The sequence below is a fragment of the Eumetopias jubatus genome, unplaced genomic scaffold (assembly GCF_037043125.1).
Source record: "Eumetopias jubatus isolate StellerSeaLion01/CBP00866 unplaced genomic scaffold, mEumJub1_p1.0 scaffold_14, whole genome shotgun sequence".
Lineage (NCBI taxonomy): Eukaryota > Metazoa > Chordata > Mammalia > Carnivora > Otariidae > Eumetopias > Eumetopias jubatus.
Genome location: NW_028274820.1, coordinates 29,333,574 through 29,350,061, shown reverse-complemented (window position 1 = coordinate 29,350,061; position 16,488 = coordinate 29,333,574). Strand labels below are relative to the sequence as shown.

At 36.8% G+C, this 16,488-nt stretch overlaps 1 protein-coding gene and 1 pseudogene across 1 annotated transcript in view; one reads left to right on the top strand and one right to left on the bottom strand.

Annotated features, from left to right (window-relative positions):
* SEMA3E (semaphorin 3E) overlaps positions 1-16,488 on the top strand; it is a 237,114-nt gene that overhangs the window by 71,024 nt on the left and 149,602 nt on the right. The gene's annotated exons all lie outside the window — the stretch shown is intronic.
* LOC114220961 (ATP synthase F(0) complex subunit f, mitochondrial pseudogene) lies at positions 950-1,234 on the bottom strand (annotated as a pseudogene).

Below are 16,488 nucleotides of genomic sequence, written 5' to 3'. Positions count from 1 at the left end.
TAATTACTGACATTCATGATAATTAGTGAATACTGTTTAATATTTTTAAATTGGAAATAATGAGCATTGAAATGTTTATAATGTGAATTAGTATTAATTTTATTTCCCATAAGAACTGATTATGATAAAATCCTATCTTAATGTGCTTTGTTAATTGATTAAGCTATATCAACATAAACTCTTAATACTTATATTGAAAATGTATAGTAGTGATTGTTTTGATTTTATGTCCTAATTGTAAATTAATACAAATTACTTATCTTTTACCTGCCCAGTGAGTATTAGGTAAGGTTCATTTTAATTGAAATGCATATAATTAAAGAAACATTATAAATATAATTGTTACATAAATTTAGTAATAAAAAGCAAATAGGATTTGCTAACACATGGTAGAAGTTAGTATATCCAGGAAAAAAAAAGAGAGAGAAGGCATTGTGAGGATGCAAAATGGGGATCTAGTTTCTTCATGTGTAAAATGGGTAAGCCAGACTATCTTTAGGGGCCTTTCCATCTGTAAAAGTTATATGAGCTGATTCTTTCATTGATTTGCACTGAGACATGGGCAAATCGTGATTGTACTGTACATCAGTTTCTTCCATGGGAAACATATTTGCCTCTAGTGAGAGAAATGAGTAGGTGTAGATAGCAAAGGTAATAGAAATAATCCAGGGTATAGATAATTTTAGCTGATAAAACACGTATGTTTATGTCTCTAGTGGGGAAAAAAATGCTGTGACTTTTACCATGTACTTTGTTCTTTCAAACCCATTTAAATGGCGGGGGGAGGAAAAAGTAACACACTCATCCACAAACTTTTTTTTTTCTTTTTCCCAAGTACCAGTCATCTTTTGTCGGATGTTAATTCTGAATTAGAATATGAAAGGATTCCAGGGTGCCAGGCAAAGGTCATGGTCAGGAATGCCGAATGTGCCTCCACACTGGGCCCTCTTCAGTGGTACTTGTGTAGCCGCTAGTGTTTGAGTTCCTTGTAACAAGGACAGTAGTTGAAAAGCACATAAGCTGCCAGCACCATAGAAATCCCAGCAACGCCCCCTTTCTTCACATTGACATACTTGTTGTAATACCAGTAGTAACCTCTTTGAAATGCTCCAGCAATACCCTGAGGGGTGAAATCCCACATCAGTATCCAGCTGGGCAGCTCTCCTAGTTTCACATCCATGAGCTTCTTCTTCTTCACTGGTACAACTGATGCCATCTTGGAGTCCTGGGTCATCCACAAACTTTTTGATGCAGAAAGCAAACCAGCATTAGATTTACTCCTGTACTTAATGTCAGAGCAAAATATTTTTTTTTGTCGAAATGAATTTTTAGTCCACATTAAATGACAACAAGAAGAGTAGTGTTTGTGGGTGCCTGGGTGGCTCAGATGGTTAAGCGTCTGCCCTCGGCTCAGGTCATGATCCCAGGGTCCTGGGATCGAGTCGCGCATCGGGCTCCCTGCTCAGCAGGGAGCCTGCTTCTCTCTCTGCCTCTCTCTCTCTCTCTCTGTCTCTTATGAATAAATAAAATCTTTAAAAAAAAAAAAAGAGTAGTGTTTGCTTGATGATTCAAAGCTGCATCTATTCTGTGGAAAGAAAGATTTTTCCACTTACTTTTAAATGTTTTCTATTGCATTGAATTGTTTCTAGAAGAAATCCAAGTCTTCAAAGTGTTTAAGAAAGTGTTGATGCTTTTTATAAACTGAATGCTCTAAATTATGCATTAAGAGTATTGTGTGAGAGACTTTCCCTTCTTTTACCTTAAGTGGCCAAATAATTGCTCTTATTATTACTGGATTTGGAAACTATTGACATATTACATTTTGTAAACTGGATTTTGTTTTTAAGTCCCAACACCTGTCTTTCCTCTTCCATTTTTTCAAGTTTATCTACATTTCTAAAATGGCCCACGAAACTGGTTCAGCTCTATGTAGATTTTGGAAGACTTACTAGATGCTCATATCTATCCTCAAGGCCTGGAGAAGCATATGTACTGCCTGATGTCCAGCAGTTTGGTTAAAGCTTTTTTATGTGGATTTATCATTCAATTTCTTATTAATTTGACAACCTTGATTTAAGATTACCGTTAAAATCTTAGAAGAAATTACAAATTTTCACAGTGATTTTTACATAGCCAATAATCATCATTTTGGTCATAAAATGCAAAACAAATCGCTTTATCCATACAAAATGCATGACTCTGGGTTAAAACCATGTTGTGAAAGAGGTTCATGGTGTTTATTTCTTAGTTTCTGTTAATATATGATTATATGATTCTGAGAATAAATTATTGACATATTTAAGTGCTTTAGACTTGTACACTTAATATTCAGGAGGGAAATACTTGTGATATATGGACTTTAGAAAATAATAATTTAACAAAGAAAATAAAATCAGAAAGAATAGGAAGAGCAATTAGGGCAAAATCATTAGATTCAAATCATAAGTGCATGGGGATTCACAGTACTGTTTTCTCAACTCTTTTGAAAATTTACATGATACAATACAAAAATCTTGACCTAAAAGAGACATTACATACGTTTTTCAAAGATGAGTCATCAAGAGATTTTCTACTGAATTTATGGATTAGGATTGTGTAGGTGAAGAAGAAAGAAATCTTTTTCTTCCACTCTTCTAGTTTCTCACCTTGGGCTCCATAACAAAAGACAGATTAACAAGAGGAAAGCGTACAAATATATTTGTGTTATGCAGCACAGGAGCCTTCATAAGGAAATGAAGACGCAAAGAGGGGTTAAACCTGAGCATTTTTATGCTAGGTTTGATGAAAGGTGGAAAGTTGTGGGCAAAAGGATATGAGCTAAGTGCGGTGAACTGGGGGGCTACTTGGCAAGGCCTGTTTATTCGAATTCCTCTCAGCATTCCTCATCTTTAGAGACACTGATGCTCCTTTCCTCTGGGGTAGCAAGGGCACCTCCCATGTGTGAGTCTTAGCTGCTTCAGGAAAGAAGCCTCAGAGAGTCCTTCCAACATCTGCCATTCCCCAGTTCCTTCAGTTTAAGAGATTCAGTATGCCAAGGTGCCATAATTTGGGGTAACATGTTCTGAACCCTGTCAATTGCTAACTTTGTCTTTGTAACTATAAACTTACAGACATCATGAGAAATATTTTTAAATAAAAGTTAAGTAGTTAATAGTTAAATAAAAAATAGTGTTAAAATCTGCTTAATTTACATTTTCAATATTGAATAAGTGGCAGAAATGATTCTTTCTGATGGGTTTTGTCAGCTGTTTTGGAGTAAGCAAAGCCCTAAAATCAGTTAATTCATTTAGTCATTCATACATGTTCAACGGGTATGTATTTATTACTTACTGAGGCCAGATATTAAGCTAAGCTTTGGTAATATAAAGATGAAGAAGACATGGTACCAACTTTGAAGAAATTAACTGGAGGAAGCTAGAAATTCCCACTTATAATAGTATAGTCGAATGCTAAGTGGAAGACATAGGGTTCAGGATGGCAGTTACTTGGGTAGAGACAGAAGTCATTCTTGGCAGACAGAATAAGTATGCAGGATCATAAATGAGTGGAAGAGTAGATATATTTTTCAGAGGCAGAACTACGGTAGGGTATCAAGGTGCATAGTCATTGTAGATTCTTTTGAGATATTCTTCATATGTAATACAAAGACACCGTGGCAAATTAAAAATAGTATGTCTAATATAAAACACAGCGTGTATATGTGTAATAGTGATAGTACAAGGGCTTTTAGTGTTCAACATTTGGCTAGAAGTGAGTTTGGCTTTGTTTCATGTGAATTCCACACAATCTATCCCTCTAAGACACAGGTCTCAACCCAGAGTGATTTTGCCACCAAGAGATACCCGGCAATATCAAGAGACATTTTTGACTGTTACAGTGGGGAGCTTGCTACTGGTATCTAGTGAGTAGAGACCAGGGATGCTGCTAAACATTTTACAATGCAAACAGCTTCACATCACAAAAAAATTATCTGGCCCGGGCGCCTGGGTGACTCAGTCGTTAAGCGTCTGCCTTCGGCTCCAGTCGTGATCCCAGAGTCCTGGGATTGAGCCCCACATCGGGCTCCCTGCTCCGCGGGAAGCCTGCTTCTCCCTCTCCCACTCCCCCTGCTTGTGTTCCTGCTCTCTCTGTGTCTCTCTCTCTCTGTCAAATAAATAAATAAAATCTTTAAAAAAAAATTATCTGGCCCAAAATGATAATAGTGCCAAACTTAAGAAACCCTTCTCTGAGATTACTCTTGGTCATATTTTATGAAAAGTACAAGGAAAACAAAGCTCTGAGTTCTCCATATTTATTGATATACGTAAATGTTTTAGTATGAATAAATTGTATTATGAATTATAAAACATGTATACATGTGAACCTCTTACCCACTTTAAGATCTAAACCCTCTTTGTTCTATGTCATCTACCTGTGTGCTCTTTCCCTAACTCATCTTCTTAATTTATTCTGAGAGGTGATTATTATCCTGAATTTTATGTTTTATTCTTATCCTTTAAAAATAATTATCCTTAGATAGTTTAATTTTGCTTGGTTTTGTGCTTTATAAAAGCAGTATCATCATCTTTGTGTTCTTCCATTATGTGTTTTTATTTTATTCAATATTATGTTTTAAGGAATCTTTAGCATTGTAGAATGAAGCCATATTTCATTCATTTTCACTGCTGCATATAGTTTATATAATTTATACAGTCATCATTTTTTAACGGACATTTGGGCTATTTTTATTATTTTTTGGTGCTATAAACATGATGTTAAAAACATTGTCTATGCCTCCTGATGGATATATATACGACAGTTTTTTCAGATATATATTTAGAAGTGGAATTGCTGGGTCACAGGTTATGTGAACAAACATTTAGATAATGCTACAGTTTTCCAAAGGTTATAGTCACAGTACTTGAATATTTAGAGATAATGAGGATAGTACTGGTTCTTTGAGCAGTTAAATGAGATAGCATGATAAAATACATCATAAAGGAAAGAGAGTTACAAGGACAATTTGGTGGGGGTGTGGTTATTGATAAAAATGTTTCCATATGACTGGAAAATCACTTCTGTTATGTGGTAGAATATAAATTTCATTATTGAAAATTTCTATTTGGTGGGAAAAGAAATATAGTTGAAAATAAGGTATGGTTTCTGTTTTGTTCTATTTTTATATTTCTAAATTCCCAGAGGGTAGCCACGCTTTTATATTCCTTTGTCTCGGGGGCATATATAGGAATGAAAGAAGTTACTAGACAAAGATAAGCCCTCTTCCTGGCTTTTGTTTTCCAAAACATAAAATACTGAGGGTTTATGCTTAGACTGGGAGAAGTAGGCGTTGAATTTGTGAGTGAGAAAAGTCCTTAGCTCAGAAGGTCCAGGGAGTTGGGGCACCCTACTTTTGTTATTTGTCCCTAGTGGGGACTCCTACTTTCCTCATTTGTCTCTCTCCAGGGATCAGACTTAAGAGGTTCAGACCTAAGAGGAAAATGCTGTGTGGTATACTTAAGGAGAATGCACTTAGTGCTCTAGGCACTAGGATTCTCAGCCTCAGTACGAATCCTGACGCCCAAGTTTCGGAAATATCAGAGGGCTAAACATCCTTATTAAGGGACTATGCACCCCGGAACCACAAACCTTTTAGAGGTGATAAGTGTGGATCCAAAACCAGAGAATATGCCCACAAAATGTTCTGCCCGGATATGAAAGACCCTGAAGATCTACTCAAGACTCTATAGAGAGGGAAGGAGTCTCAATAGTGCATTAAATTGAAACTCCTTCCTTTTTCGTGGAGTCAGAGTCATATAATTTTAGTTAGATAAATAATGAGTTATTTTTGTGCCTAACTAGAGTACTGTAATACTCACAATTTCTTTAAAAAAAATCTGGGAGTGGGAAAGGAGCAAATCACATTGACTTGTTTCTAACAAGCACTGCAAAACTTAAAGTAGGGCTCTAAGGTGGAGCAAACTTAAATTAATGAAATATTTTTAATGCCCTGCAGAATTAGAACATCAGTGTGTATGTGAGAAGTGAACAAGTTCATCTCAGTTCTCCATTTCTCCAAATGCTCTTACACATAGGTATGAACATGGAGAAAGGAAAGGCCTGGGGATAGACAGAGTGTGTTAAAGGAGTAGAGAAAATTCGTCCTGGAACAAAGGCAGGAAGTAAAGGAAACTGAAGCTCTGGTTTGTGAGCCCGTCTTGGACTTTCTGGAGCCAGATATGGAAGAAGATGTTCTATTGTGGGTAGGAAAGTTCACCCGTCTGGAGTTGGCAACCTCATCCAGACTAGGAAATGCTACCAATTCCTCATTCTTACGTATTTTCTGTTGAAAGATTGATGATTACTTTAGCATCATAGTGGGTGCATTTTTTCATATGTCTGCCTTAGTAAGCCTGCTGGGGTCTGGCAGCTTGCCTCACCTGGCAGCTAAAAGCTAGGATATACCCCTCTGCAACACTGTGGGTGGAAGAAAATTTGCCTTGGCCTGTGTTTGTTTTAGACAGACCTAATAACTACCACCTCCAGCAACAACCAAGAGATTTTGGCAAGTAGCCAGTTTGCTAAGGTTAAACATAAATCTTGAAACATAATTTGATAAGAATAAAATAATACCATACATTCTTCATTTGGGGGGTGTTTATAGCAAAGTATGTCTGACCAAACTACTATGAGTTACCTCAGGTAGGCTGTGAAAATGGCAGAATGGGTGGTTCTATTGTGAAGAGAAAACACACTCGTACCAAAGTTGGAGTTGATGGTATTTTTGCATGAAGTCTAGGCTTTCTGCTAAAATTTTAGCAACAATTTTGCAAACAAGATAAACAAGGGAAGGTTACAGACCAATGGTTCTGCGAGTGGCACATTGATGAACTGGTCTTGGAATCTCAAGCCTATGGGTGAATAAAGTACAGTTCCATATACTGTGATTTTTGCCTCTGCTTAAATGTTCATTAAAAATAACCTAAAGTATGACTTGTTAAAGTTTGCAAAAAAGGAAACTTTATAAATTATTCATACATAAAATAATAAAACTCCTAAATATTATGAACCTATCCATAATAAAACTATATTATTATATATTATTTATTCACAAATGAAATTATAATATCAATTGGAATATAATTAGGACTCTAATTCAGTATTCTAAGAAAAAAATTTGGCTCCAGTTAACATTTGTTAGTTCTTTACAAACTCAAGGTATACTCATATGGGCAGGTGGTTGGAATTTTAGGTAGGACAACTCACAGCCTCATTTGGGTTGCTTATAGTTTTCAATTTCTGCCATTCTTGTTTCATAGTCAGACATTATGCTTGCTTAATTTCATTTTCAATTTATTTTGTCAAGCACTTTTTGTTTAAATAACTTTGAGTAAGATAAATATCTCTATCAATAGAATTTTGGCCTAGGATTTGGTAACAATTTAACTAATGTGTTTGGTGTTTTGAACACATACTTGCCATATCTTTATTGCTAAGGAGATATGTACACATATAACTTGAATGTGCACTGTATGAATTTATCACCGGTTTATTCTTCATTGGACTGTGAGCCTTGGAGGACAATGAGATCTTTTCCTGGTTTCAGAGAACAGCATTGAAAAGTTTGAGAGACACTGATAAAGAGCATCGTTGGATATTGATACAAATCTAATTTTTTTTAAGATTCTATGTATTTCTTAGAGAGAGAGCATGAGAGTGGCAGAAGCAGGCACCCTGCCAAATACGGAGCCCAACACAGGTTTGGGGCTCGATCCCAGGAGCCTGGGAATAACCTGAAGGCAGGTGCTTAACTGACTGAGCCACCCAGGTGCCCTGATAAAAATCTAATCTGGATGCAAAAGTGAAATCTAAAGGAGCTACTGGAGAAAACAGAAATGCATGTAAGGCTTGTCGTGAGTAAAACTGTAACAGGAAATGTTGGTCTTTTTTAAAAGTCTTGGTCTCTGTCCTTGCCAGTTCTTACTCCTCTCCACCTGTTCCTTTGAAGATACACTCCTGGCCTTTTTCCCACCCCCAACCCTACCACTAACCCTACGCTCATCCTGCGCTCACTACATTCTCCTTCCTTCTGCCCTCCCAACACACACATACAACAATGCATCTTTAACATAGTCCATCAAATACCCAGTACTCAACTACCTAAGTTATCAAATCATCCAGTAAACCTATAATTGTTCAGGTTACAGATCCCTATAAATATTGGTCCTTTCGTGGAACCATCTTATAAAATACTAATACAGTTAATTCCATTGGCTGAATGTGGAACTTTTTTCTAAAATGAAAAAAATAAAACATAAAATATAAGCATCCAATATCCAAAGTTGATACATTATAACACTGGTCATCTTAGAAATGTTTATATGTATATATCTGTTACACTACTAGACAATGGTTTTAACATACAGTTTTGTCCTAGCCGATCTGCACTAAAGGGAAGGGAGCCCGGTCATGGGTCCTTAATTGCTAGAAGTTGGCACCGCACTGTACTTTCCTAGTTTGACTCTTGCTGGCCCATGTGTTTATTTTCTTCACTATGGTCTCTCTTTCTACCATTTTTTGTTTCCATTTTTCTTGAACTGTTTTGACCCAGGAGGGTTGAACAAAAATTTTTGCCTAAGAAGAGTATCATATTGGATATAAAACTACAAGTTTAATAGAGGTTTAAAAAGCTTTCAAGAAAAATCAATAGGCATATTTGGAGATTGAAAGGAGACTACTATCATTATGGAGGGCCTCATAAACATCTTTGCAGCATGGAAGGACGGACTCAAAATGGATAAGACTAGAAACTGGGTGAAGCCATGCCCCAGAGGTTTATCTTGACATCAGAGGTTTAAAAAAAAAAAAAAAAAAAAAAAAACATTTGCCATTTTAGCAAATTAACATAGTTCTAAATGGACGATGTCCCCTGAAGAGTTTCCTCAGCTATGGCTCCCATTGCCAAACACGTGTAACACTAAATGGGGTAGATGATGTACAATAAAAGCACATCTTCAAATATTCATTTCAGGAGCATCAAGTCATGATTAAGTTGTTGGATTTAGAAAGGTCAGTGGATCCTGAGTTTCCTATTAGTGTATTTTTGATACTTGTTAATTTTTTCAACTGGTAGGATTATTAGCTAGCGCCAGTTTAAGTTTGAAGATGATTTTATCTCGTAGCCTAATTTTTCCTGTGAATTAGGAAAAAAAGTAAAACTTTTAATTTGATTAATTAACATCTTTTGTCCAAGTCAAAGAAACTATTGAATCATGGCTCTAAAAACATAACTATTCCAAGTAGCTATTAAGGAGTGAGCTGGGGGTGCCTGGGTGGCTCAATTGGTTAAACCTCCCACTCTTGATTTTGGCTCAGGTCATGATCTCATGGGTTGTGAGATCGAGCCCCACATCAGGCTCCTCACTCAATGGGAGGGTCTGCTTGGGATTCTCTCTCTATCTCCCTCTCCCTTTGCCTCTTTTTAAGCTCATGCTCTCTCTTCTCTCTCTCTCTTTCTCTCACTCAAATAAATAAATAAATAAAATCTTAAAAAGGAGTGAGATGAAGAGGCTCACATAGATGGGATATAAATATATGAAACCACAGCAGGAGACCCTACTGCCTTAATTTCAGAAAGTCACCTTCAGGGCTCAGATTCAGAGGTACTTGTCTTAGAATATCAGCTCTACCTATGAATAGGCAGTAAACTGTAAGTCTCAGTTATCCCGTGAATAACATGAAAAAAAAATGGTATATACCATATTGAGTTGTGATGAGTATATAAGATAATGCATGTAAAGTACTTAAGACAGAGTACCCGGGTGGGAACTTAGTATCTGGCAATTACTAAGTGAATTCTGAACACAGCTTAACAGAAAGCTTTCTCTCACCAATGAATCTTTCATGCCTCCCCAAATGCAGCTCTGTAGTCTCCTAGAAATCACACCAGTAAATAGGCATCGCCTTGGGGTTTAGAACTGATTATTATTTATATATGTAACTGCTCGAATGAAGAAGTAACACCATTTCTAAAGAATATTATTTGACAGGACATACACTGGATTTGTTCAAACACTATAGTTCTCAATTATCTGTAATTGGATTTTAAATAAATGGCGAGGTAAGGAAAGAAACAATATAAAGAATTTTGTAGAGTCCACTTAGACATACTTTAACCAGCTGCCATTAAAGGCCCTTAAAATGTTAGTATCTTCTATGAGCCAATTATGCAGGTGCCTATTTCCAAAATGTCTTATGAAGTCTTAGGAAATAATTTAATTGGTACTTTATAGGATTTTTTTGGTTAATGTCTTTATTCTAAAAGGATCGCACATAGGTTGCCTGGGTGGCTCAGTCGTTAAGTGTCTGCCTTCTGCTCAGGTCATGATCCCAGGGTACTGGGATCGAGCCCCGCATCGGGCTCCCTGCTCAGCGGGAAGCCTGCTTCTCCCTCTCCCACTCCCCCTGCTTGTGTTCCCTCTCTCGCAGTGTCTCTCTCTGTCAAATAAATAAAATCTAAATAAATAAATTAATTAATTAATAAAAGGATCGTACTCAATGAAAGAGGAAAGAGAAAGCAACAGTTTAAAGATTTTTAAGAAGGAAGGCTAAATGGAAAATATGACTAAAGAATTATTGACCTAATTAAAGTTTAAACTTTAATTTGAACAGTTTGAAACTAGAGTGGTATAAACATCACCCTGATATAGAGGTTTTAGCTTGTGTGTGTGTGTTTTTTTTTCCACTATAGCCCAGAAAAATTGGGAGTATTATTCACAACTTTTTTTAAAAGATTTTATTTATTTATTTGACAGAGAGAGACACAGCAAGAGAGGGAACACAAGTGGGGAGTGGGAGAGGGAGAAGCAGGCTTCCCGCTGAGCAAGGAGCCCGATGCGGGGCTCGATCCCAGGACCCTGGGACCATGACCTGAGCCGGAGGCAGATGCTTAATGACTGAGCCACCTAGGCGCCCCTATTATTTGCAACTGTTAAGTCAATATTGTTTAGTGCATCATTTTATAGGCATGCAGGACAAGTCCAGGGAAATAAGTAATTCATGTGCTTTGGAAAAGAGCCTTATTTAACCAATTTCCCCCACTTCTTTCCATTTATGTCATCTTCTGCCAGGAGGAATCCGATTTACTGTTAAGTTGCAATAGAACTGTCTTAGCTTGTTGATTCCCCACAAGCACTTTTACATATATATCACCTTAAATTTCTAGAGCCATTAAATCACAAACATCCCATTACAAAGGAGCTTGTTAAGAGAATGACAGGAGTTGGAACTTTACCATATTGAGTAATCAAAAATACAAACTCGAGTTTGCATTAGTCCAGACATATACGCAGCCTCCTTGGAATCACAGACAAGGTATTTTAATACTTGTAACCCCTAATGGATTTGGCGTTTTATCTTGTCTAAGAAACAAAGAGAAATCTATTTAGTTTTATCTTATCGTTGCTTTTGGAATAACAAGTTCAGTATTTCAGAGGATCCATGAAAATTATCATATCTAAGACAGATTTGTTTTTTTCTTTGTGGTTGACTTGCCCAAACTGCTTTACATCTATTTGTCTCAGTTTCCCCAAACCCAAAGTCAGTCCATCCATGTGTTTTATCAATGCAGAAGTATCAATAATAATAACTCCCACTTTTTGAGCACAGACTATGCAAAAGGAATTTATACATTGTCTCTTACATCAGTTGTACAAGTAGGTACAACTAGGAAAAACTGAGGTAAGGTGAGGTAAGGAAAGAAACAATAGAAAGAATTTTATATATATATATATGTATATAAAGTATCTCTTTTGGACTCATAAGTCGCAAAAAGTTTCAAACTTCTCTATTATTTATTTGGTTATAATATGAATTTATAATTTGGTAACTTCATAAAAAGTTTTTGAGCATCTACTGTGTACCAGTTATAGTGGCTTAGAGGCAGAAATACATATGAAAACAGACAAATTACCACCTAAACCTTGCTCATTGGGAATTTACAGTCTATTATAAGAGACAAGACTGTAAAACAAATCTCTAGTGAGAGAGACAAGAATTTAAGTTGATTATAAGATCAAATATAAGATGAAAAGTTATGGATATAGTCTGACAGGAACAAAAATCTTGTATCTTCTATCTGCTTTTTGGGGTGAATTATTACATGCTATTTCAAGTTATGCTTTCTGATAGGACATTAACATTTACATTATTTATTAAAGTAGTATGTTTTTAGAATGATATATCTAAAATGCATATATGAATCCTAGAGACATAGAGTAAGACACAGTCTAAGGAAAAAGTATTATTAAATATATTTTGACCATATATGTTCTTAGAAAAGTATCTTTATAAAATATATTGGATTATTCACAATTCAAAGACCAGCAGGACTGTTTGACATATGGCTTATTAGATTAATGTTTAGATAAAAATTATGCCTAATGGACAATTTTATATCTAAAATGATATTCATATTCTTTTATGCAAAAAAAATTCATAGAATAACTAATTGCATTTGTTCTCCAACATCTTTTGAGATTAAAATTAACTTAGAAAATAGAAACAATGCTTTTTTGTTAAATGTGATTGATTGAACATGGACATTAGCCTTCACATTTTCTCCAGACTTTGGGTGTTGTTAATGCCAATGGAAAATTTGGTAGGAATGGCATTAGGAAAGGAGAAAAGTGTGGGGAACATGGCAGTAATAATGAAAAGAGAATGAGAGAGGAATTAGCAACGTTAGTGGTTGGAAGGCTGAAAACCTAAGAGTTAAGTGGTAACTGACTGAGCAAATCAAGAAAGCTGAATCCTAAACTGGAATGAAGAAGAAAGAGTAAATGCAATTTACCAGGGAATACCCCAAAAGTTAAGGAATTGGCAATACCAGTTTATCTGAAATTGGGATAAGGTGGGCCTAACATAGGAGGATCTGTTGAAAGTCTGTTTAAGAAGTAATTAGAACATGGACCCCTGGGTGGCTCAGTCTGTTAAGCATCTGCTTTCAGCTCAGCTCATGATTCCAGGGTCCTGGGATGAGTCCCACATCGGGCTCCCTGCTCAGCGGAGAATCTACTCCTCAATCTCCCTCTACCCCTCTCCCAGCTTGGCTTGTGCTCTCTCTCTCTCAAATAAATAAAATCTTTAGAAAAAAAATTCAATTAGAACATTAGACCTCCCCTTCCTTTCTAAGCAGAGACTTTCTGGCCGGGGGATACCAGGCACAGTTGAGAGGAAGGGTAACTTCTAAAAATCTGGTGATGAAGAGATATTTTGCTAGTATGTTGCAATTCTATCTCACTTTCCCTCTGGGCTCTCAGAGGCTGACAGTAGGCTATACCTAACAAAAATATTAGAAGTCTTGTGATGAATGAAACCAGTCCGAAGGTAAGATTCTATACTTTCTTAGAAAGTTGCCAAACAAAACCACCCTGTAGGCCTAGGGTTGAAGAGCCCCACCTACCCAACTGGCATTTCTAATCAACTTTTTTGTGTCCCAATCTCATATATGAGCAGATAGTCATGGGACTCACCAAGTATTTGAGGAAAGGCCTCAATAAAGAATTTGAATTTAAGAATCTAGATTGTTATATTTAAAAAAGTTAGCAAAAAAAAAGAGGTTATGTGAAGCAATGATAATGAACCAATTGATGGATGGATGGCTAAAAATAAATAAATAAATAAATAAACTCATTGATATCCTCAGAGATAAGAGGACTCATGGCAGTCACAAAACAACTTAAAAAAAAAAAAAATCAGAGATGGGGGCGCGTGGGTGGCCCAGTCATTTAAGCATCGGGCTCTTGATTTCGGCTCAGGTCATGATCTCAGTGTCATGAGACTGAGCCCCAAGGGGGTGCTCTGTGTTCAGCTGGAAATCGGTTTGAGGCTCTCTCTATTCCTCTCCCTCTGGCCCTCCCCCAGCTTGCCTGAGCGCTTGTGCGCATGCTCTCTCCTTCAAATAAATAAATCTTTAAAAAAATTTTTTTTAAAAAATCAGAGCAAAAAAGAGTTCTTTACATTAAATATTTGATAGTTGAAAAAAAAATCAGTAGGTGAGTTGGACATAGGATTAGAGAAATCCCAGTAAAAGAACAGAAAGACAAGCAGATGGAGACAAAGAAAAAACAAAGAAAAGGAAGTAATAAAATAATTAAAGAATATTTCCTAGAATTGAAAGGCTAGTGTAAAGGATGAAAATATCCAAATTGAATTATTAAATTTTAAAGTACTGGGATCAAGAGAAGATCCCAAACACTTCCAGAAGACAAGAACAGTTTCATACAAAGGACAAGTGCCCTAGAATTGTGTGGGACTTTCCAATCACAGTACAAAGCTAGAAGATAGTAAACTGCTTTCTTCCAAGCTCTGAGGTAAAATCATTTCCAACCCTGAATTCTACTCCTGACCAAATTATCAGTGAAACAGAAGAATAGAATGAAGTAAACTCTCACCAATTTTGCTTCACATGTACACTTGCCCAGGAAGCTATTGAGGATGCCTTCTTCCAGGGCAAAAGAGAATGCCAAGAAAGTGAGTCAGGCGATCCAGGAAACCAGTCTTTTACTTAAGAGAGGGAAGGGAATTCCCAGGTGATTGTGAACAGAGATCCCCAGATAATATTCTTGTAGCTGACCTAGAGGAGGTCAGATGGCTCCAGAAGAGAATTATTCGAGAAGAGAAAATTGATTTTAATGTATTGACAGGAAATTGATAACAACTGAGAAAGATTTCTGAGATATGGCAATGAGAAGTTACATAGAAGGAAATAATAAGGTAATGATTCTGTGGGGGGAGTTTATGACATACTAAACTAAATGATTCAGCTGTCAAAAATGTTTATATAGTTACAATAATCTGAGAATGTGATAACAAACATTGATTTAACAAGAGCACAGTTTGTATTCTCTTCCAGTATGTGTGCATGTTCATGATGGGGGTTGCTGCGGTAGGAGAGGCAGATAGAAATCTTAATAGACATTTCTCCAAGGAAGATATACAAATGGCCAGTAAGAACATGAAAAGATGCTCAGCATCATTCGTCATCAGGGAAATGCAAATTAAAACTTCGATATGATAATACTTCACTCCCGCTAGGATGGCCAGAATCAAAAAGATAAACGCTGGTCAGGATGTGCAGGAATCAGATCTCTCACCCACACCATTTTACGTTGTAAAATGTAAATGTGAAATGTAAAATGTACATTCCAGCTTCTTTGGAAAACATCTAACAGGTCCTCAAATGACTAAACACAGAGTTACCATATGACCCAGAAATCCCAGGTATATACCCAAGAGAAATGAAAGCCTATGTCCACACAGAAACTTGGACACACATGTTTATAGTAGCATTATCCATAATAGCCAAAAAGTGGGAACATCCCAGATGTCCATCAATGGAAGAATTGGATAAAGAGAATGTGGCATATTTACACAATAGGATGAAGTATTGACACATGCCACTACTTAGATAAACCTTGCAAACATGCTAAGTGAAAAGAGCCAGTCACAAAAAGTCCACATATTGTATGATTCCATTCATAAGAATAGGGAAATTGATAGAAAATAGGTTAGTGGTTGTTTAGGGCTGGGGCAGTGGTAGAGAGTATGGGGCATGGGATTTCTTTCCGAGCTGATGAAAGTGTTCTAAAGTTGACTGTGGTTATAATTGTACTCATCTGTGAATATACTAAAAAACCATTTAATCATACACTTGCCATACATATACAGTTGTATGGTATGTGCATTGTACCTTAATAAAACTATTTAAAAAAAAAGGAAAATTAAGAAAAGGCAAAACAACCATCTTATTTAGAAATTTGAAGATAAACATTAAAAAGTTATAGCTTCAAAGTAACTCCCTATAAATCAGTGTCCCTCAACCTGGGCATTATTGACATTTTGGGCCAGATGGTTCTTGGTTGTGCAGAGTATCCTGAACATTGCAAAAGGGTTTGAAAGCATTATGGCCTCTACCCACTAGATGTCAATAGCAACCCTCTCTCTTTTCCCCCGTTGGCGGTAACCAAAATGTCTCAGGACATTGCCAAATGGCTCCCGAGGATCAGGGGGTGGAGGGAGGTTTGGTTTTCCCTAGTTAAGAATCACTGCTCTAATGATTGGGAATTGGAGTGTAGGGAGAGGTGCAATGTGGAGGCATGGCTATTTTTCATAACAAATATTGCAGAATTACTTGACTATTTAAAGTGTGAACATGTGGGGCGCCTGGGTGGCTCAGTCCTTGGGCGTCTGCCTTCAGCTCGGGTCATGATCCCGGGGTCCTGGGATGGAGCCCTGCACTGGGTTTCCTGCCCAGCGGGGGGTCTGCTTCTCCCTCTCCCACTCCCCCTGCTTGTGTTCCCTCTCTCACTGTCTCTCTCTCTGTCAAATAAATTAAAATCTTTAAAAAAAAAAAGTGAAAATGTATGTTTTAGCTTGGACTGCTATAACAAAATACCATAGGCAGGATAGATTAAGCAACAGAAATGTATTTATTTCTCACAGTTCTGGAGA